This window comes from Papio anubis, chromosome 7 (assembly GCF_008728515.1).
Source record: "Papio anubis isolate 15944 chromosome 7, Panubis1.0, whole genome shotgun sequence".
NCBI classification, from domain to species: Eukaryota; Metazoa; Chordata; class Mammalia; order Primates; family Cercopithecidae; genus Papio; species Papio anubis.
The window spans coordinates 68,007,368-68,029,504 of record NC_044982.1 but is presented as its reverse complement, the minus strand read 5'-3'; positions in this window follow the sequence as shown (position 1 = coordinate 68,029,504).

Sequence of the window (22,137 nt, the reverse complement as noted above, 5' to 3'; positions counted from 1 at the left end):
GCTCCTTTGACAAAGATTAGTGGACTATATTTGTGTGGGTCTATTTCTGGGCTCTCTATTCTGTCCCATTGACATATTTGTCTATTCTTTTACCAATACTGCACTGTCTGGATTTCTGTCACTTTATGATAAGCCTTCAAGTTGGATAGTGTCAGCCCTCTAACTTTGTTCTTCATTTTCAATATTGTATTGGCTATCCTAGGTCTTTTGCCTCTCCATATAAATTTTAGAATCTGTTTGCTGATATCCCCAAAATAACTCACTGAGATTTTGATTGGGATTATACTGAGTATGCATTTAACATTGGTAAGAACTGACATCTTGACAATATTGAGAATATATTGTGTATGGAATATCTCTCCATTTATTTAGATATTTTGATTTCTGTATCAGAGTTTTAGTTTTCCTTATTCTTGTACATATTTTGTTAGATTTTTATTTAAGTATTTTATTATCTTTTACTTTTAGTGCTGTGTATTTCTTTTTTCTTTTGCTTTTTCTTTTGGTCTAGTAAGCTGTGATTCTCTGCATCTACCTGTCTCTCCTATTTGGGGATAGAAATTTGTCCTGTGCCCTTGATTCTCTGATGAGTATAAGAAGAGTTGTTAATTTTCAGTTTATTCAGGATTTTCTGGTTGTGGGCATGGAAGTGACAACTGATACCAAGCCAGATAGGAACCAGAAGTCTATTTTATTACTTTACAAAAAAAAAAAAAAAAAGCAGCTTTAGGCATTATGAACTTTTCCTATTGTTTGTTTCTTATTTTATTGATTTCTGTTTTTATCTTTATCATATAAAGAGTGTTTTTTCACTTGGCTATATCAGTTAACTCTTCTTCAGCTCTTTCCATTGCTCTCATTTCTTATTATCATTAAATAACGTTGCATCTTATTGATGTTATCCATTCACCTAATGAAAGATATTTGGGTTGCTCTCCAGTTTGGGCATTTACAAATAAAATTGCTATAAATATTCATGTGCAAGGTTTTTTATGGACATAAGTTTTTAACTGATTTGGGTAAATAACAAAGAGCACAATTGCTAGATCATATGTTAAGAGTATGTTTTGTATTATAAGAAACCGTTTGTCTGTCAAAGTGGCTGTACCATTTTGGATTCCCGCTGGCAATTAATGAGAGTTCCTCTTGCTACAATTCTTGTCAGCATTTAGTATTGTCCGTGTATTGCGTTTTCACTATTCTATTTTTTTATATCATTGATTTTAGAACTCTGTTCTAATGTAAACATTTATAGTAAATTAAACTAAAATAAATTTATCTCTAAACATTGCTTTATCTACATCCTTTAAATTTTGGTAGATTGTAATTTATTATCACTTAGTTTTAAATATTCTTCAATTATTTTTGTGATTCCTTCTTCAAATTATAGATTTAGAATTACATTGTTTATTTTTCAAATATTTGGTGATTTCAAGGTATGTTACTGTTATTGACTTCTAATTTAATTTGGTTATGGTCTGAAAACATACATAATCTATATTAGTTTGACCTTTTAAAATATATTCAGATTTATTTTACAACCCAGTATTCAGTCTCCTTTGGTGAATTTACTATGTGATCTTGAAAATAATACATATTCTGAAGTTGGGCTAAGAGTTCAATAAATATAAATTAGATCAAGATGACTAATAAGAAAATACTCTCAGCCCAAAATGCTACATTCAACAAAAATATCCAAAAATGAAGATGAAATAAAGACATTTTCAGCTAAATGAAACAGGAATTATTGCCACCAGAACTGTACTACAAGAAATGCTAATAAAATTCAACAAGCTGAAGGGAAACGACACCAAGAGAAAACTTGGACCTATAGGCATTAATAAAGAACACTGAAAATTAAAAATGTTTAAGTAAATATAATGACGTGTCTACTCTTTATTTAAAATGCACATAACTATTTAAAGCAAAATCATAATACTGTCTTGTAGAGTTTATAGTTTATATAAATAATGCCTATAACAGCATCATTCATTTACCTAGCTGCAGTAGCTACGGAAAAGAAACCAACAACTGAACTTGGTTGGTTGGATGAACAATGCAAAATGTCCAATAGTTGTTTAAAGCTAACACATGAATTTTCACCGGACTCTAGAAAAAAAATTATATTAATAAAATAATTTCCATTTTGAACATTAACCCAACTTGAAAATTTTATGTAACTGTGGAGTTGGGTAGCAGCTTCAAGAGGGCCTAGTATTTTAGATAATTTTAAGGCCCAACCAGTGAAAGCAGCTTATCTCAGGTCACAGATGAGACCAGGACCTGGGTTCCCAGACTTACCATTAAATTATCTGTTTGTGTCCCATTGGTTTCCTTCACTCTTACTTGTCATCACATCATGGTCCATCTTTCTCTCTTTTTATGTTTCTTTAAATTTTTTATATTTTTATCACTATATAATAGTTACACATATTTTGGGGGTGCACCTGATACTTCGATATAGGTATACAATGTGTGATGATCAAATCAGTGTAATTGGAATATACATCACCTCAAACATCTATCTTTTTAATGTTGGTAATATCACAATTCTTCTCTTCCAAGTATTTTGAAATATAGAATAAATTATTGTTAACTATAATTTTCCTACTGTGCTATCAAATACTGGAATTTATTCCTTCCATCTAACTGCATTTTTGTACCCATTAATCCACTTCTCTTCATTCCCCCTTCCCTTTCCAGCATCTGATAACCACCATTCTACTCTCTACCTCCATGAAGTCCACTTTTTAACTCTCACATATGAGTGAGAACATGTGATATTTGTCTTTCTGTGCCTGTCTTATTTTACTTAAAATAATGACCTTCAATCCCATTCATGTTGCTGCAAATGACAGGATTTTATTCTTTTTGTGGCTTAATAATATTCTACTGTGTATATACACCACATTTTCTTTATACAGTCACCTGTTGTGGAACATTTAGGTTGATTCCAAATCTTGGCTATCGTGAATAGTGCTGCAATAAACAGGGGAGTGTAGAAACCTCTTTGACATACTGATTTCATTCCCTTTGTGTATATACCCAGTAGGGGGATTGCTGGATCATATGGTGGTTGTATTTTTAGTTTTCTGAGGAACCTCCATATTGTTTTCCATAAAGGCTGTACTACTTTACATTCCCACCAACAGTGTACAAGCACTCCTCTTTCTTCACATCCTAATCAGCGTTTGTTATTTTTTGCCTTTTTGATAACAGCCATTTTATCTGGAGTGAGATGACATCTCAGTGTGCTTTAGATTTGCATTTATCTGAAGATTAATGATGTTGAGCACTTTTTTCATATACTTGTTATCCATTGTATGTCTTCTTTTGAGAAATATCTATTCAGATCTTTTGTCTACCTTAAAATCAGATTGTTTGTTTGTTTGACTATTGAGTTGTTTGAGTTTCTTATACATACTGGATATTAGTTCCTTGTCAGATGAATATTTTTCACATAATTTCTCCCATTCTGTAGGTTGTCTCTTCACTTTGTTAATTGTTTTCTTTGCTGTGTAGGCAATTTTTATCTTGTTGTAATCCCATTTGTCAATTTTTGCCTTGGTTGTCTGTGCTTTTGTAGTCTTGCCCCAAAAAATCTTTACCCAGACCAATGTCCTGTAGTTTCCCCAATGTTTTCTTCTAGTAGTCTTACAGTTTCAGGGTCTACCTTTTTAGGTCTACCTTTTAAATTAACCCATTTCTAATTTATTTCCAGTTTATTTTGAAAGATCTTTATAGTTTTTATAAACAGTTTCTTACTTGGAGTTTCCTGTAGGCAGAAATCACTTCTATTCCTTCTATCTCCCTTCGAATGCTACATATGATAGGGCTCTACAAATAATAGAGGCTTAAAAATTCTCATGAAGTGACTGAACCCTCATAAACTAAAATCCTTTGAAATAGTCTTCTGAAAGTTAGGAGAGACTTTAATGGTTATCTACACAACAGGAAGAGGCATCTGTACTCCTTAAAGAATAAGCAGAAAAAGGGAACTCTGAGGTGACTCAGTCATTGCATCTTTGTAAGCCATCCCTTGCCAGATTTGCTGATACATAGACAGCCTCTTATCCTCTCTAGAGTCAGCATGTGTTCTAGTTAAAAATATTTTCCTTTCAGCTCCTCTAAAATTCGGACTCTGTTTATAGTTAATAAATTAAACATGCTTCTCTAGGCTGTTACTTAAACCAGAACTTGAACCATGGCATTTTGTACAAAAAAACAATACAAATGGCAATACTGCTATTTGTGGCAATTTTAACAAGCAACACCCACGTAATTCTCAACAAATTAGTATTTAACCAGAAAATGCAACTGCTTTATTTTTCACATGATCACTTGAACTTCATTCTTTTTTCATTATAATAAGCCTCTATGTTGTAGAAGACATGATTGTCCAGATAAATTTTTCTGCCTCAAAGGCTTACTGATTAAAAATAAAGAACATAAAACACAAAATTAAAAGTTTTGCTAATTTTCAATCACCCAAGCAGTAATAATATTGAATTGAATAATTTTGTCAAATGTCTAGAAGCTTTTTAGCACACTTCCGCTTATAAAAATTAAATAATGATTTTTGCTAGAGTAATCATTTGAAAAATCTAATAATTCAAAGATGATATTTCTTGCCATAAATTACCTAGATCCCTAATGTTCTTAATTTAATGTAAGTATTGCATAATATTGGTAGAATTTTCAAGCTAAAGAAATTATTCCTTACATTTTTTTCTACCTATTCCTTGCTTTTCATTTCCTCTGCCAACATCTTATTTCACTATTTTTTCGTTTGTTCTTAGATGAATATAATAGCTATGCCATTTGTTTCCTTGGCATAAGTCATGCAGCCCACTTCAAATCACCCTGCAAATTAGTCTTCCAAACACATTTATTTCAAAAGTTTTCTTGCTTAAATTACATTAGTAACTCCCATTATTTACTCTATACAACCCAAATTCCTTAGCCTCACATTTGAGAATCCCATAACATAATTCCCTCAATTTAGCTGCACCTACCACCACACCTGTTTCTTCCATTCCAGCTGGACACATTTACTTCGTCATGTATTCCTCATCCCGATTTCTGATCCTGATGTACTGCTCTGGAAGCAGAGCACCATATAGCTGTCCTTTCCCCCACCCATCCAAACACTATTTTCTTCTATGGCCCAAAACATCTCTCAGGCTCAGTATGACTTGACATTTGATTTGTAACTCTTGCTGAGTTTTCCTTTTCTGTGTTTTAGTAGTAATATTTGTGACCTCAAAAAAAACTACTCTCTTAATTGTCCATATTTCTAACCTTCCTTAAAGATGATTTGAGATCAAGGGCCACTACCCCATCCTTTCATCTTTCTCTTCTACCCATGCAGTTATGAACTAAAAAGACCCAGACCTGGCTCCCTTAATTATTTCTCTAAGCTGTCATTTTCTCATATGTGAAATGACAGTAATAATAGCTCCTATGTCATATAATTACTGTGAGGATCAAAGGAGAAACCTATAAAAGGTGTTTAAAGCACCTGCTCCTTCGGTAGTAATTAGTATTTTATTTCATATTTTACTATTACTGCTTTATCCCCATCCTCCTCCTCCTTCTCCTCTTCTTTTTGTTTTTATTCTGTGCAACCTCTTAAGGCCTGGAAGCAGTTTCCAAGAAGATGTAAGAGTGGCAGAGGTGTGTTTGGCTGTGGATCTAACTCACTTGCCCTTGCTCTCCACATTTCTCTATTTCTTTAAGCCCCGAGAAGTAAGGCCATTCATAACATGAAAGTTTTTTTAAAATGACACTTGGAGTTGAACTTTTGTTGGAAATAGCAAAAACAGGCCTTTACCCTGCTTTAGTCTGGCCTATAGAACTGAAAGCACTGCTGCAAAAGTCACTGGTTGGAGAATTTGCAATAATTAGATCCCAGTCATTCACGCATGGTGAGTACTGTTTGGATCACATTAACAGAGATATTAGCATATTGAAAACCGTCTTCAAATAAGGTCAAAAAAGCAGAGACTAGGCTGTGCAGGCATTTCAGATGTAGCATTACTACCTGCTTGGGAAGATCAGAGAGTGAACTTTCATTGCACACAATTGTACTAAAAGCTGAGCCTCTGCTATATGAAATCATCTGCTAAGTCATTTCTACTGTGCCAAAATTTTAGACTGAGCTAATTTAAGATAAACATAGCTCTTTCACAGAGACTCTCTATGGAAAGTTGCTTTTGTCTTTCTTCTTTTACTTCTTTTACTTTCTTCCCTTCCCTTCCCTTCCCTTTATTTGTTTGTGATATGAATTTGCTGCTTAGAGTAAAGCATGTGACTCTACCCGTTTTTCTGATTTACAAATATATGGCTGTCAATATCTCTTCAGTATTTGGGGTATGGTGCACAATTTGAAAAAATTTACTCAGAGTAACCTCCCACCAGTTATTTGAATGTGGAATACTCTTCTGAGAAGTTTCAAAGGTATTCATGACTTAGAAAACTGCACCAATTGATACTTACAACACTCCAGAATTTTATTTTAGCCTCTCTCTTAAGTTTTATCTCCCAGAACTTCCTATGGCAAACCCGTGTTTCAGTCTAAATAATTCATTCATTCAAGGCATAGTTATTGAACACCTACTCTGAGTCAAGCCCTATCCTAAGTACTGAGAATTTAGCAATAACAGTGCCTGAGCTGGTGGGACTTAGAAACCAGAAAAAGAGGCAGATATTAAAATAAATTACTAAAAATTTTAATTACAATTGTGATAAGTACAACACAAATATACAGTGTGCAGTGGCAATTTGTAACAGAGCACCTCACCAAGTGTCTGGAGATTAGACTTGTAGAAAATTATGTATAAACCAGACTGTAGTATTTAGTAGGTGTTAGGTAAAAGTAGAATGGGCAATAGTAATGTTTCAGGACTAGATTCACACATCTGAGTCTAAAGATTCTAGGGTTGGAACTCTTTCTGACAAGTCTCTAATCTTAATCTGATGGGTATTTAGGCCAATTACCTGGTATATTCTGAAACAGGCTCAAACCCCATTTGGGTTTCTTAATTGATTATTTTTATTCTTATGGATTTAAGGGTACAACTACAGTTGTGTTACATGATTATGTCGTGTAGTGGTGAAGTCTGGGCTTTTAGAGTACCCATCGCCCAAAGAGTGTACATTGTACCCAATAGGTAGTATTTCATCCTTCATACCCCTCCCCACCAAAAGATAGAGACCCATCTTTTGGAATCTCCAATGTCTATTATTCCACTCCATATGTCTGTGTATACCCATTGTTTAGCTCCCAGTTATAAATGACCACATAGGGTATTTGATTCTCTGTTTCTGAGTTATTTCACTAAAGATAATGGTCTACTGTTCCATCTGTGTTGCTGCAAAAGACATGATTGCATTTTTTATGGCTAAGTAGTATTCCATAATGGATAGATACATAGATAGATAGATCACACATATGCCATATTTTTGATCCAGTCATCTATTGATGATCACTTAGGTTGATTACATGATTTTGCTATTGTGAATATTGCTACAGTGGACACAGGAGTGCAGATGTCTTTTTGATCAAATTATTTTTTTTCCTTTGGATAGATATTCAGTAGTGGAATTACTGGATCAAATGGTAGTTCTATTTTTAGTTCCTTGAGAAATCTCCATACTGTTATCTATAGAGGTTATAATAATTTAGATTACAACCAACAGTGTATAAAAATATTCCCCTTTCTCTGCATCCTTGCCAACATCTGTTGGCTTTGTATTTTTAATAATAAACATTGGAAGTGGTGTAAGATGGTATTTCAGTGTGGTTTTAGTTTGTATTTCTCTGGTGGTTAGTGATGTTGAGAATTTTTTATATACTTGTTGGCTGCCAGTATGTCTTCTTTTGAAAGATATCTTTTGCACAATTTTCATGTTTTTTTTTCTTGAGTTCTTTGTAGATTCTGAATATCAGCAATTGGTTGGATGCATTGTTTGCAAATATTTTCTTCCATTCTTTAGGTTATCTGTTTACTGTTGATTATTTCTTTTGCTGTGCAGAAGCTTTTTAGCTAATTTGTTCTATTTGTCTGTTTTTGTGTTTGTTACATTTGCTTTTGAGGACTTAGTCATAAATTCTTTGCCTAGACCAATGAACAAAAGACTTTTCCCTAGGTTTTCTTGTAATATTTTCATAATTTCAGGTTTTACATTGGCGAGAGATCAGAGTCCGGATTAATTCTTGTGCATATGGCTCTCCGATTTTCCCAGCACTATTTATTGTATAGGGTGTCCTTTCCCCAGTCCATATTTTGTCGACTTTGTCAAAGAACAGTTGGTTGTAGATATGTGGCTTTATTTCTGGGTTTTCCATTCTGTTCCATTGATCTATGTGTCTATTTTTATAAGCCAGTACATGTTGTTGGGTTTGGGTTACTATAATCTTATAGTGTATTTCAAAGTGAAATAATTTTTTACCTCCAGTTGTATTCTTTTTGTTTAGAAATGCTTTGGCTGTTCAAGCTCTTTTTGGTTCCATATGAATATTAGGAATATTGTTTATAACTATGTGAAAAATGACACTGGTAATTTGATAGGAATTTCATTGAATCTGTAGACTACATTAGACATTATTGTTATTTTAACAATATTGATTCTTTTGATCCATGAGCATGGGATGTTTTATTATTTATTTGTGTCATGTCTGATTTCTTTCATCAGTGTTTTGTAGTTCTCCTTTTGGAGATTTTTTACCTCCTTGGTTAAATTTTTTTCTATGTATTGTTTTTTGTAGCTGTTGTAAATGGGATTGAGTTCTTGACTTGGTTCTCAACTTGATCATTACTGCTGTATAGAAATGCTACTGATTTTTGCATATTGATTTTGTATGTTGAAACTTTACAGAAGTCATTTATCAAATCTAGGAGGGTTTTGGAAGAGTCTTTAGGGTTGTCTTGGTATCATCAGCAAACAGGGATGATTTTACTTCCTCTTTTTAAATTTTGATCCCTTTCACTTCTTTCTACTGCCTGATTGCTCTAGCTAGGACTTCCAGTGTCTTGTTGAATAGGAATAGTGAAAGTAGGCATTCTTGTCTTGTTCCAGTTATCAGCAGGAATGCTTTCAACGTTTCCTCATTCGGCATGATGTTGGCTAGAGGTTTGTCATACCTTGCTTTCATTATTTTGAGGTATGTTCCTTCTATGCCTAGCTTAGTAAGAGTTTTCAATCATAAAAGAATGCAGAATTTTATCAAATGCTTTTTCTGCATCTATTGATATGATCATATCATTATTGTTTTAAATTCTGTTTATGTAGTGAATCACATATATTGACTGGCATATGTTGAACCAACCTTGCATCATGGAATAAAATTCACTTGATAATAGTGTATTGCCTTTTTGATGTGCTGTTGGATTCAGTTTGTTAGTATTTTCTTGTGGATTTTTGTATCCATGTTCATCAAAGATATTGGTCTGTATTTTTCTTTTTTATTGTTGTTCTTGTTTCTTTTCCTGGCTTTGGTATAAGTGTAATACCAGCTTTGCAGAATGAGTTAAGGGGGATTCCCTCCTCCTTGAGTTTCTCAGCCAGTTTCAGAAGGACTGGTATCATTAGTGCAAAAGTGATTTCAGTGTTTGCCATTACCTTCAATGGCAAAATCCACAATTACTTTTGCACATAATAGTTCTTCCTTGTACATCTGGTAGAATTTAGCTGTGAATCTGCCTGGTCCTGGGCTTTGCTGTTGTTGTTGGGAGATGTTTTTTACTACTGATTCAAGTTCTCTATTTATTATTGGTCTGTTCAGAATTTCTATTTCTTTCTGTTTTAATATTTGGAGGTTATACGTTTCCTCTAGAAACCAGAGCTATTTCCTCTAGGTTTTCTAATTTGTCAGTACATAGTTGTTCATAAGTCTCTGACAGTCTTCTGTATTTCTGTTGTATCAGTTGTAATGACACATTTGTCATTTCAGATTGTGCTTATTTTAATCTTATTTCTTGGTTAATCTAGCTAGCAATCTATCAATTTTGTTTATCTTTTCAAAAAAACTATTTTTCATTTCACTGATGCTTTTTATTTTTTATTTTTTTACTTTTTTTTTTGTCAACTTCATTTAGAACTGCTCTGATCTTTGTTATTTCTTTTCTTCTACTAACTTTAGGTGTGGCTTGTTCTTGTTTTCCTAATCCCTTGAGGTGTGATATTAGGTTGTTAATTTGACATCTTTCTACCTTTTTGATGTAGGGATTTAATTCTATAAATACTCCGTAAGTACTGCTTGTGCTGTATCCCAAAGGTTTGGTTGTTGTGAAGCAGATAATTTAACTTCCATGTATTATTTTGAGAGTCCCACTTGGTATTGATTTCTAGTTTTATTCCACTGTGGTTTGAGAGGTTACTTGATATGATTTTTATTTTTAAAAATTTATTTAGACTTGCCTTGAGGCCTAGCATACAGTCAATTTTTGACTATGCCCCACACACAGATGAGAAGAATATATGTACTACAATCAGAGGGTAGAATGTTCTGTAAATGTGTGTTAGGTCTATTTGGTCCAGAATACAATTTAAATCCAGAGTTCTTTGTTGATTTTCTGCCTTGGTGATTTCTCTAGTGCTGTCAGTTTGATATTGAAGATCACACTATCACTGTATTGCCTTCTATATTTTCTCTTAGGTCTAGTAGTATTTGTTTTATGAACCTGGGTGTGCCAGTGTTGCATGCATATACATTTAGAGTTGTTATATCTTCTTATTTAACTAATATCTTTATCATGATATAATGGCCCTTAAAAAAAACTGTAGTGGATTTAGAGTCTGTTTTATCTGATAAAAGTATAGCTACCCCTGCTTATTTTTGGTTTCCTTTTGTGCGGAATAACTTTTTCTACTCCTTTCCTTTGAACCTGTAAACGTATTTATAAGTTAGGTGGGTTTCTTGTATGCAGCCAATTGTTGGATTTTGATTTTTTAATCTGTTCCAGCAGCCTATATATTATATATGGACCATTTAGTTCATTTATGTTTAAGGTTAGTGTTGATATGTGAAATTTTCTTCATGTCATAACATTGTTACCTAATTATTTTTGCACTCTTGATTGTGTAACTGCTTTATAAGACTGTGGGTGTTATACTTGCCTGTGTTTTTTATGATGGTGAGTATTGCCCATCTACTTCCACGTTTAGAGCTCTTTTGAGCATTTCTTATTTCTTGTAGAATTGATCTAGTGGTGACAAATTCCCTTTTGTGTGTGTGTGGTTGGGGGATCTGAGAACAACTTCATTTTTCCTTCCTTTGTTTAGCTTAGTTTAGCAGGATACAAAATTCCTGAATGGCATTTTTTTAAAAAGACTGAAAATAGTACCCCAATCTCTTCTGGCTTGTAAGATTCCTGCTGAGAACTCTGCTGTTAGTGTGATGGGATTTCTTTATAGGTGATTAGACACTTCTCTGTGGCCACTTTCAGTACTCTTTCCTTCAGGTTGACTTTGGAAAAGCTTATGACTATAAGCTTTAGTGAAGCTTGTCTTTCAAGGTATCCTGTGGTTCTCTGAGCTTCCTCTATCTGGATGTCTGTATCTCTTTCAAAGCCTATTTCAAAGTACATAAATATTCAAACACAATCCCTTAAATATTTCCCTTGAAAGTATGATGATCTCCATGTCTGAGTCATGGACTCAGTCATCCTTAACTATTGCTATTCTGGGTTCAGTATCACCTGTCACTGCTGCAGAACCTCTAAGGCATGCTCCAGGATCCTAAGCTTTCTTCTTCTATGTGACATCTTTATGTCCTGAAATTCTGTATCTGGAAGGTCACAACTGCTTCTTTCAAACAACCTTCTCTACCACCTGTCCCCTTGTATTAGTCTGTGTTTCAAGTGTCATGTCTAGGGGTGGTGATAAGTGTTTTCCTGACAAAGGTTACTGCAACTGTGGCTTCCAAGCACCTTTCCCCTCCTTAAAAAATCAAAATCAACATAGGGACTATAAAGATCATCTTTGATGAATCTCTCTTTCCAATTTTTATTTTGTGAATAGAAAAGACAATAACAGAATCAGTAAAGTACTAGAAGGTATACTTCCCCTCTTTTCCTTCCTTTTGTGAACAGTGTATAACTTTCCAAGGGTTTACAAAGTCATTCTCATCACAACACACTAGTGTGCTCCATATCAGGGACTCCTGAAAGACCATGCTGTTTCCTGAGTACCAGTCAAATTTTCAGCAATTGTCTCCAATTTTTTTTTTTTCCCCATTCTGAGCAACAACAACCAAACTTTGAAGCAGATCTGGTTTTGGTGGGGATGGTAGTAAATCCTAGTAAATCTCTATATGTAGTAGATGTAAAATACAGTCCACAAACTTATATGAACAAAAAATAACAAACTATTTCAATTCCTTCAAATCAAATCAAACCCTGTGCCCCCAGTCTTTTCAAATATAAGTGAAGCTCTTTTATCCAGGTTGTTTCAAAGATATGGGGCCAGGGAGATCCCTCCAAGCCTATTACTGACTCACCCTAGCTTACACTCTGATGCCCATTGTCCAGTCTACACAGATTCTGTAGATCAGATGGTTCTACTTCTGTGCTCATATAGAATCTAGGAACATGTACCAAGGTCAGAATGTTCAGTCCCTATGTTTCTATCTCCTTAAATAAATCATACACACAGATATCCTTCTAGGGCCTACTATCCCTTAGAGGGACTCATACTAAGTAAGTCCTGCTCCCTAGATCCTCCTCTACTTTCATATTCCACTGCTGACTTTGGCTTTGGATAAATTACTCACTCTTTTCTCACTGATATTTCCAGCCCTACACACAAGTCTTCAACAAGGAAAAAAAGTTATTAAACGTTATCTTCAGTGAACAGGGTAGGAAAAATATTACCACATGATAATATTTTAATAAATTATCTGCTGGTGCTATAAATGACCCATTCATCCTCTTCATTACTATAGCACACTGTACCTTATTACTTCTGGCCTTGTGATATCTGTGTGTGTGAATATGTTGTGCATACACACATATACATCTTTATTTTTCTAACAGTTAATAAGATTTTGTGTTAGTCTGTTTCCACATTGCTGATAAAGGCATACCCATGACTGGGAAGAAAAAGAAGTTTAATTGGACTTACAGTTTCACATGGCTGGGGAGGCCTGAGAATCATGGCGGGAGGTGAAAGGCACTTCTTACATGGTGGCAGCAAGAGAAAATGAGGAAGAAACAAAAGCAGAAACCCCTGATAAACCCATCAGCTCTCATGAGACTTATTCACTATCCCAAGAATAGCACAGGAAAGACTGGCCCCCATGATTCAATTACCTCCCCCTAGGTCCCTCCCACCACATGTGGGAATTATGGGAGTATAATTCAGGATGACATTTGGGTGGGGACACAGAGTTAAACCATATCAGATTTGTAAAGGCAGTCAATATGAATTATTCTTTTATAATCCTTCATAATAACTATCATAAAATAGACTCTGAATAACTATTGAAAAAGTGAATGGATATATGTTTATAAAATAATGCTATTTTAACTTTTAAATGTAGATGATGCTTTCCACGTAGAAAAAAATAAGACTAAAAAAGCTGATAAGGCAATTCATTTTATCCTAAAGTTGTTTAACTGTCAACAAACATCATTCTAATTGTACATGCTCAAAGGACTATATGTGGTGTAGAGTATTATATATATGACCAAACTGGGTAATAGGCCAAGAATCATTATTTAGAATTAGTAACTCACTCATTGGGAAGATGTCCTTGTCTCAAGGCTATCAGGAAACCAATTTACATTCTTATCTCCCAAACCAAAAGATCTTGAATTGTTGTCTAAGCCAAGCATAAACAAGATATATGTCTATAGACCTAGAAATGTTATACTGCAAGTTTCCTTCCTAAGGACAAATACCATGTCCTTACCACCAAAAGATAATTAGATGACAGTAATGTGTGGATATATTATGGATGCATTGCACTGATCTTCACAAAACTGCATATTGCTTTGCTTGTAGCTTTTCATAACAAATTTTATATGTCCAGTTCACCCTAGTGAGGCTAGCAAATATCTTGGCTTAGAGAACTGAAATTTGTTTCACATTTAAATCAAGAGACAAGTAACATAAGGAAATACTTCACAGAGACATAAAATTTCTTAAGAGTTTGGAGCTCAAACTTTTTCCTTTATTTTATGCTCCTAAGAATTAATTATTACAGGGCATTCATATAGAAATACACAGCAGGACAAGATGAACTATGTTTAGGCTTCTTAGAAATACATTTGCTTTCATTAAAGAACCACTTTCTTTTTCTATCTTAACCTTAAGTCATCTTGTCACATTGTTAAATTAAGACATTTCCTAAATATTTTAGTGTCAAATAAAACCATCACCCTCATTAGCTTGAGGAAATGGAAAAGATCAAATTGATGAGAAATGTCAAGAGTTCTAAGTTTTCCATTTTGATTGTGGCAAATAGCCCAGCTCCATGCTAGTCGTTAATAGCAAAAATAAACTTATAATGCTCATGTTCACACACATACCAGTATTAGAGTGTGTGTGTGTGTGTGTGTGTGTGTGTGTGTGTAATGGTGGCGATGTTTTGAACTCTCCCTCAGGCATCTGGTATTCAAGCTTTCTCAGCATTTTTTACTTGAGAATAAATCATTTTGGGAAAGCATTAAAAACACAGCAAATGTCAGTGTAACATAAACAACATTCTTAATCCTACAGCAATGTGCTTTGGCCCTGGACACCTGCTCTCCAAAAAAAAAAATAAACTGAGATTACATTTTCTTTTGAATCTACCAAAATACATTTTTATGTCATTTGCTTAGTAATAGACTAAATATGCAAATCCTTGAGGTATTCATCTCCCTACTTCAATACCAACAATAAAATAAAATCCCTTGATCCAGGCAGCAAATGTTAATAAACTTCTCATAGGTGGTAATTATTGTTGACCACAAAATACTAGTCCTAACAGCATCCCAGTAAACAAAAAGTGTTACTAAGCCTGTGGAAGAGGCTAAATTATATTGAATAATCATGCAAGAAGGAGATAAGATTGAATAGGGAGGAAAAGGGAGTTCTAACAATACATGGGACTTATATTTTAAGGAAAGGTTAGGACAAAAGCATGAGGGCATAACTAATGAATCGTTTTGAATTTTATGACTCAAAGTTTGGCTTACAAAGTGTATGCTGGAATTGCATTTCCCCACTTCTTTGATGAGGACAAATCTCTTTTTAACTGCAGTGAACATTCAGCAGCTCAACGTATGGCATGATCATTAAATCAATGAGCCAGCTTTTAGAAGCAGCCTTATGATAATGAGCCACTCACAGCTATCTCCCTTTGTAGTACTCAGCCATCATTTTCTTTTACTTTGCTCTTCTGACCTCAGCATCAGTACTTTATTTTACTACTACAAAGAAGATATTTTGAGAGCCAATTCAACCTTTAGCTGCACATTCTCCAACTATGATTTTACCCCATAATGTCAAAGAATGTTCTTAAAGAAGAAAGCTGAAAGAATAAAAATTCTTGTTCTGTCTTCAACATTTTTCACTAACACTAGATCCTTCATTTGCATAAGTTCTTAAATAACCAAAACAATCAATCAACAAATATTTATTGTGTATCAACTTTACTCAAGGCAATGAGGTAGCTACAGAGTGTACACAGATGAATAAATCACATTCTAACCATCTAAAAGCTTATACAGTTGTCCCTCAGTATCCATAGGAGACTGTTCCAGGACCACCACAAATTCCAAAATCCACAGATGCTCAAGGCCCCTATGAAAATCATGTAGTAATTGCATATAATCGATGCACATCTCCCCCAAATATTTTAAATCATCTCTGGATTACTTATAACACCTAATACAATATAAATGCTATGTAAATAGTTGTTCTACTGCATTTTTATTTGTATTTTTACTGTTGTTATTTATTTATTAAAATATTTTTGATCCTCGGTTGGTTGGATCTGCAGATGCAGAGGGCCCAAATGTACTATAATTCAAGAATGGCAAATATGTAGTAAACATGCCATTATTCACTTCTCCTGGGCCAGTGCAGATATTTCTAATCAATGTGAGTATAATATCCTGCTGATCTCCAGGGTTACCTCAGAGTCCTTCTCAATGTTCGCAATCAGCATCCAAGATGAAATTTATTTACTACTGATGATCCAAATGAAGACATTGGATAGCTATTAAAGAAAACAACTGACATACACTATAAGGTGTACCTTTAATGGATGATAGAAATGAAGTGCCATAGAATGGCAAAGGAAGAATCAGCCACTAACGATGGAAAAAGTAATTTTTCCAAAGGATTTAGGACCTCTGCCATGTGGCTTCAAAACACAAATTGAATTTAGCTAGAGAAAATGAAGGAGAATAGTTCAAATAAGAAGAATGGCAACAAAGACACAGAGGCAATAATGAGCAAAACAAGCTTAGGAAATATTTGAGAGCAGGTCAGCTTGACTAGAGTAAATATTTATGTGGAGAATAGCAGTAAATACAATTAGAAAGGAAGTTTGGGAGTCAATTGCAAAGGTCCCCAAATGCCATGCTTGGGTGCTTGAGCTTTTTATCTAACTTGAATTGACTAGGATCCAAAATAGCTATAATTGGGTTGATAGCTCAAGATACCCAAAATAGAGTTTGAGGTAGTCGTTCTCCATTGATCCCTCAGCTCCAATTTCAGCCCTTCTCTACTTTGTTCTGTGTCACAGAATGCTAAGCTCTTTGGAATGTATCCTAGGCTCTTTCTCACTCTTCAACTTGTAAATGGTTTCAGTAAAGGCACCAAGAGAAGATCAGAAGGCAGGATGAGAATGCAGGTGTTTATTAAAACCCCCACACCCTCTCTGCTAGGCTGTGATTTTGGCAGCAGCTTGGTTCCTCTATATAAGGTGGCCTCTCATCCACCACTGTATTAGTTTGTTCTCATGCTGCTATGAAGAAATACCCAAGACTGGGTAATGAATAAAGGAAAGAGGTTTAATTGACTCACAGTTCCTCAGGACTAGAGAAGCTTCAGGAAACTTATAATCATAGTGGAAGAAGAAGCAATTACATCCTTCGTCATGTGGCGGGAGGAAGGAGAAGTGCCCAGCAGAGGGGGGAAAGCCCTTTATAAAACCATCAGATCTTGTGATAACTCACTCACTATCACAAGAACAGCATGAGGGTAACTGCCCCCATGATTCAATTACCTCCCACCAGGTTCTCCCATGACATGGGGGGATTATGGGAACAATAATTCAAAATGAGATTTGGGTGAGAACACAGCCAAACCATATTATCCCGCCCAGCCCCTCCCAAATCTCATATCCTCACATTTCAAAACATAATCATGCCTTTCCAACAGTCCCTGAAAGTCTTAGCTCATTCCAGCATTTACCCAAAAGTCCAAGTCCAAAGTTTCACCTGAGACAAGGCAAGTTCCTTCCACCTACTAGCCTGTAAAATCAAAAGCAAGTTACTTACTTCCTACATACATTGGGGATACAGGTATTGGATAAATACACCCATTCCAAATGGGAGAAATCAGCCAAAACGAAGGGGCTATAGGCCAAATGAAATTCCGATATCCAATAGAGCAATTATTAAACCTTAAAGTTTCAAAATAATATCCTTTGATTTCATGTCTCATATCCAGGTCACACTGATCTAAGAGGTGGGCCCCCACAAGCTTGAGCAGCTCCACTCCTGTGGCTTTGCATGGTACAGCCCCCATCCTGGCTGCTTTCACAGGTTGGTGTTGAGTGTCTAAAGCTTTTCCAGGACCACTGTGCAAGTTGTCAGTGGATGTACCATTCTGGGGTCTGGAGGAAGGTGGCGTTCTTCTCACAGCTCAACTAGGCAGTTCCCCAGTGGAGACTCTGTGTGGGTGCTTCAACTGATATTTCCGTTCCACACTGCCCCAACAGAGGTTATCCATTAAGGTTCCACCACTATAGCAAACTTCTGCCTGGATGTCCAAATGTTTCCATACATCCTCTGAAATCCAGGCAGAGGTTTCCAAACCTCAATTCTTGACTTTGGTGCACCTGCAGGCCCAATACCATGCAAAAGCTGCCAAGGCTTGGAACTTGCACCCTCTGAAGCAACAGCCTGAGCCGTATGATGGCCCATTTTAGCCACGGCTGGAGCTGAAACAACAGGGATGCAAGGCACCAGGTCCTGAGGCTGCATAGAGCATTGGAGGCCCCAGCCTAGGAAACTATTTTTTTCTCCTAGGCTCTGGACGTGATGGGAGACGCTGCTGTGAAGCTATCTGACATACCCTGGAGACATTTTCACCATGGTCTTGGGACTTAGCATTAGGCTCCTTGCTACTTATGCAAATTTCTGCAGCCAGCTTGAAATTCTCCCCAGAAAATGGCTTTTTCTTTTCTATCACATTGTCAGGCTACAAATTTTCCAAAGTTTTATGCTCTGCTTCTTCTTGAACATTTTACCACTAAGAAATTTCTTCCACCAGATACCCTAAATCATCTCTCTCAAGTTCAATGTTCCACAAATCTCTAGTACACTGGCAAAATGCCACCAGTCTGTTTGCTAAAGCATAGCAAGAATCACCTTTATTCCAATTCCCAAGAAGTTGCTCATCTCCATCTGAGATCACCTTAGCTGGACTTCATTGTCCATATCATTATCAGCAATTTGGTGGAAGCCATTCAACAAGTCTCTAGGAAGTTCCAAACTTTCCCACCTTTTCCCGTCTTCTTCTGAGCTCTCCAGACTGTTCCAACCTCTGCCTGTTACCCAGCTCTAAAGTTGCTTCCACATTTTTGGGTATCCTTATAGAATCACCCCACTACCTCCCAGTACCAATTTGCTACAGTAGTCTGTTCTCATGCGGCATGAAGAAATACCTGAGACTGGGTAATTTATAAAGGAAAGAGGCATAATTGACTTGCAGTACCGCAGGACTGGGGAGGCCTCAGGAAACTTATAATCATGGTGGAAGGGGAAGCAAACACATCCTTCTTCACCTAGCACGAGAAAGGATAGTGCTGAGCGAAGGGGGAAAAGCCCTTTGTAAAACATCAGATCTCGTGATAACTTACTCAATATCATGAGAACAGCATGGGGGTAACCACCCCTGTGATTCAATTACCTCCCACAGGGTCCCTTTCACGACATGTGGGGATTATGGGAACTACAATTCAAGATAAGATATGGGTGAGGACATACCCAAACGATATCAGCCAGTAGATCTCTCACCAAGTTGCAATAACTCTACTCCCTCTCCTTGACCTTTTAGGCATAGAACTGATAATAGCACCTTGTTGCTAATTGCTAGGTACTGAGGACTAAGCTCTGATTTTCTATCTTGCCCAAATTCCCACCTAGGGGGTCTAGGGAGTCATACCCTACAAACCATAAATTCTCATCAGATGGTTTTATTTGACCCTATATATTGTGACTTACTTTTCAGTCTGACTCTGGCATAATATTATGAGACAAGGAAAAAATATTTAACCCAGAATATATTTCCTTGCCATACCTTAAAATTTTCCTGCAAAGTCTCTTGTGGGGAAAATCCACATCTTATAGAGAATCCCCTTTCTTCTTTGTTTTTTTTTTCCTTTCTTTCCAGATTCAGGAGAAAATCAACTAAAAGCCAGGCACTCTTTTAGGTCCAATAAGAAACATTTTACAATCTGCTCTATCTCTGCAGTCTTCTATCTGAGAGATTCCTCTGCACAATAAAACTTCATCTCCACAATCCTCTATCTTAACCTGAACATTCCTTTCCATGGTCCCAGGTCTTCACATAAACTCAAACAATTGTCAACCAGAAAATATCTAAATGTACATATAGCCTGGAAGCCCCCACTTTGAGTTGTCTCAACTTTCTGAACAAAACCACTTTTTTTTTTTTTTTTTTTGAGACAGAGTCTCGCTCTGTTGCCCAGGCTGGAGTGCAGTGGCCAGATCTCAGCTCACTGCAAGCTCCGCCTCCTGGGTTTACACCATTCTCCTGCCTCAGCCTCCCAAGTAGCTGGGACTACAGGCGCCCGCCACCTCGCCCGGCTAGTTTATTTTATTTTATTTTATTTTTTAGTAGAGATGGGGTTTCACCGTATTAGCCAGGATGGTCTCGATCTCCTGACCTCGTGATCCGCCCGTCTCGGCCTCCCAAAGTGCTGGGATTACAGGCTTGAGCCACCGCACCCGGCCTAACAAAACCACTTTCTAAATGTATTTGATTGATGTCTCATGCCTACCTAAAATATATAAAACCAGGCTGTATCCTGACCACCTTGGGCACATGTTCTCAGGATCTCTGATATTGGCTGTCACTGGCCAACATCACTCATATTTGGCTCAGAATAAATCTCTTCAAATATTTTACAGAGTTTGACTCTTTTGTCAACACTACTTTACCACCTTTATTAAGTTAGCTTTCTTAACCTGCCACACCTCCATAAATTGTCCCCTTTTTAAAGACAGGATCTCTCCCCATCACTCAGGCTGGAGTGCAATGGTGCAATCATGGTTCACTGAAACTTTGACCTCCTGGACTCAAATGATCTTCCTGCCTCAGCCTCCCAAATAGCTGGGACTACAGGGCCATGCCACCATGCCTGGCTAAATTTTTTTAATGTCTTTATAGATACAGTCTCACTATGTTGCCCAGGCAGGTCTTGAACTCCTGGCCTCAAGCGATTCTCCCACCTTGGCCTCCCAAAGTGCTGGGATTACAGGCATGAGCCACCATGCCATGGATTAGATCTTAAATAGGATTCTGACTGTTACAAAATTCAACTCTTTGTTAAAGCATCATCAGCCATATAATAGTAATGTCAGTTTTACTCCAACTTGAACTATTAAGGATTGAATAGCTCTGTACCAAATGATTCACTCCTTTGGGAAGTTCTCCATCCCTTCCCTCATACATGTGTAGCCTGTGAACATCATAAGACAAAATGGAAACTAGGTTCATTCCATTTGACAATGCTAGTAGGTTGGTAACAGAAGCCTATGAAAACAGAAGCCACATCAGCTTTATCAGGAAACATTTTCACAATTGATGAATGATATATGCTTTGGGAACAGTGGGTCTTTTTTGCTTATCTATATTGCCTCACACACCCACAATATTTTTTGTATCTGTATGTTTTTTATTGTCAAAGCTCTAGTAAAAATACTAGAAATGTCAGAATCAAGATCCAACTATGTTAATGAGCTCTGTGTGAGTTTCACACTGAAGATCAGCTAATTGGCTGTCACTTTTGGATCACCTAGAAGATCCTAAACTTTGATGAGCATTTTCTGGCCCCTGACTGTGACTGACACATGCTTCTTAAGCCCAAAATTTTCTGTAGCCTCTTTCCTTATTAGGGCTTTCCTACATACATCTTTTAAGGCAAATGATTCCATGTAGAGTCATGGTCAATACAAGTGAGGATATACCAGGGGAAAATTGCCTGACTAGCAACCCAGGTCTTACCAATCCCAAAGTTTTTCACATGTGTCTGTTCCTTAACACTTTACTTTCTATGTGAAAAAAAAGCTATTTTACTTTCTATGTATTTTTATATAACTTGCCCCATCACTGCATTACTGTTCAATGTCCACGCCTCTAATGCTGCATTGTCTCAGTTAATTTAGGGACCCCACTGGGAAGACAATCCAGCCAAATCTTTAAAGGTACTAATCTAAGAGAATCTAATACAATACAGCCCTGACTTGTTTGTTGTGATTCATAATGTGTCATTTTTCAGACTCTAAGTTTCACTGGATTCTAACTAGAACAATTTTGAAAGGTTTCTGTTGTCAGAAGTTAAATTAGTTTATTTGTTGTTTTTTAAGTTGATTAAATTGACTACCACTTGACATTTTTTGGAAAAGAACTCAGAACTTTTCATCAACATTCAAGTCTGATATGTTCTACCCTATCTTAGAAAATAGATTTAGTGCCATCTGGTTTGTTATAGAAAAATGTTGCAGCAGCATTTGACTCCAAGGAAATAGACTCAGAAATCAGAAATGTGAAAAACGCTTTCATAGTTTCCGTTTCCTTCGATGTAATGAAATCCTAGTGCACAGCTTTGTAAATTTAGGTCTAAGACATATGGGTCTATCAAAATGCTACCAGGAAGGAATAGGCTTA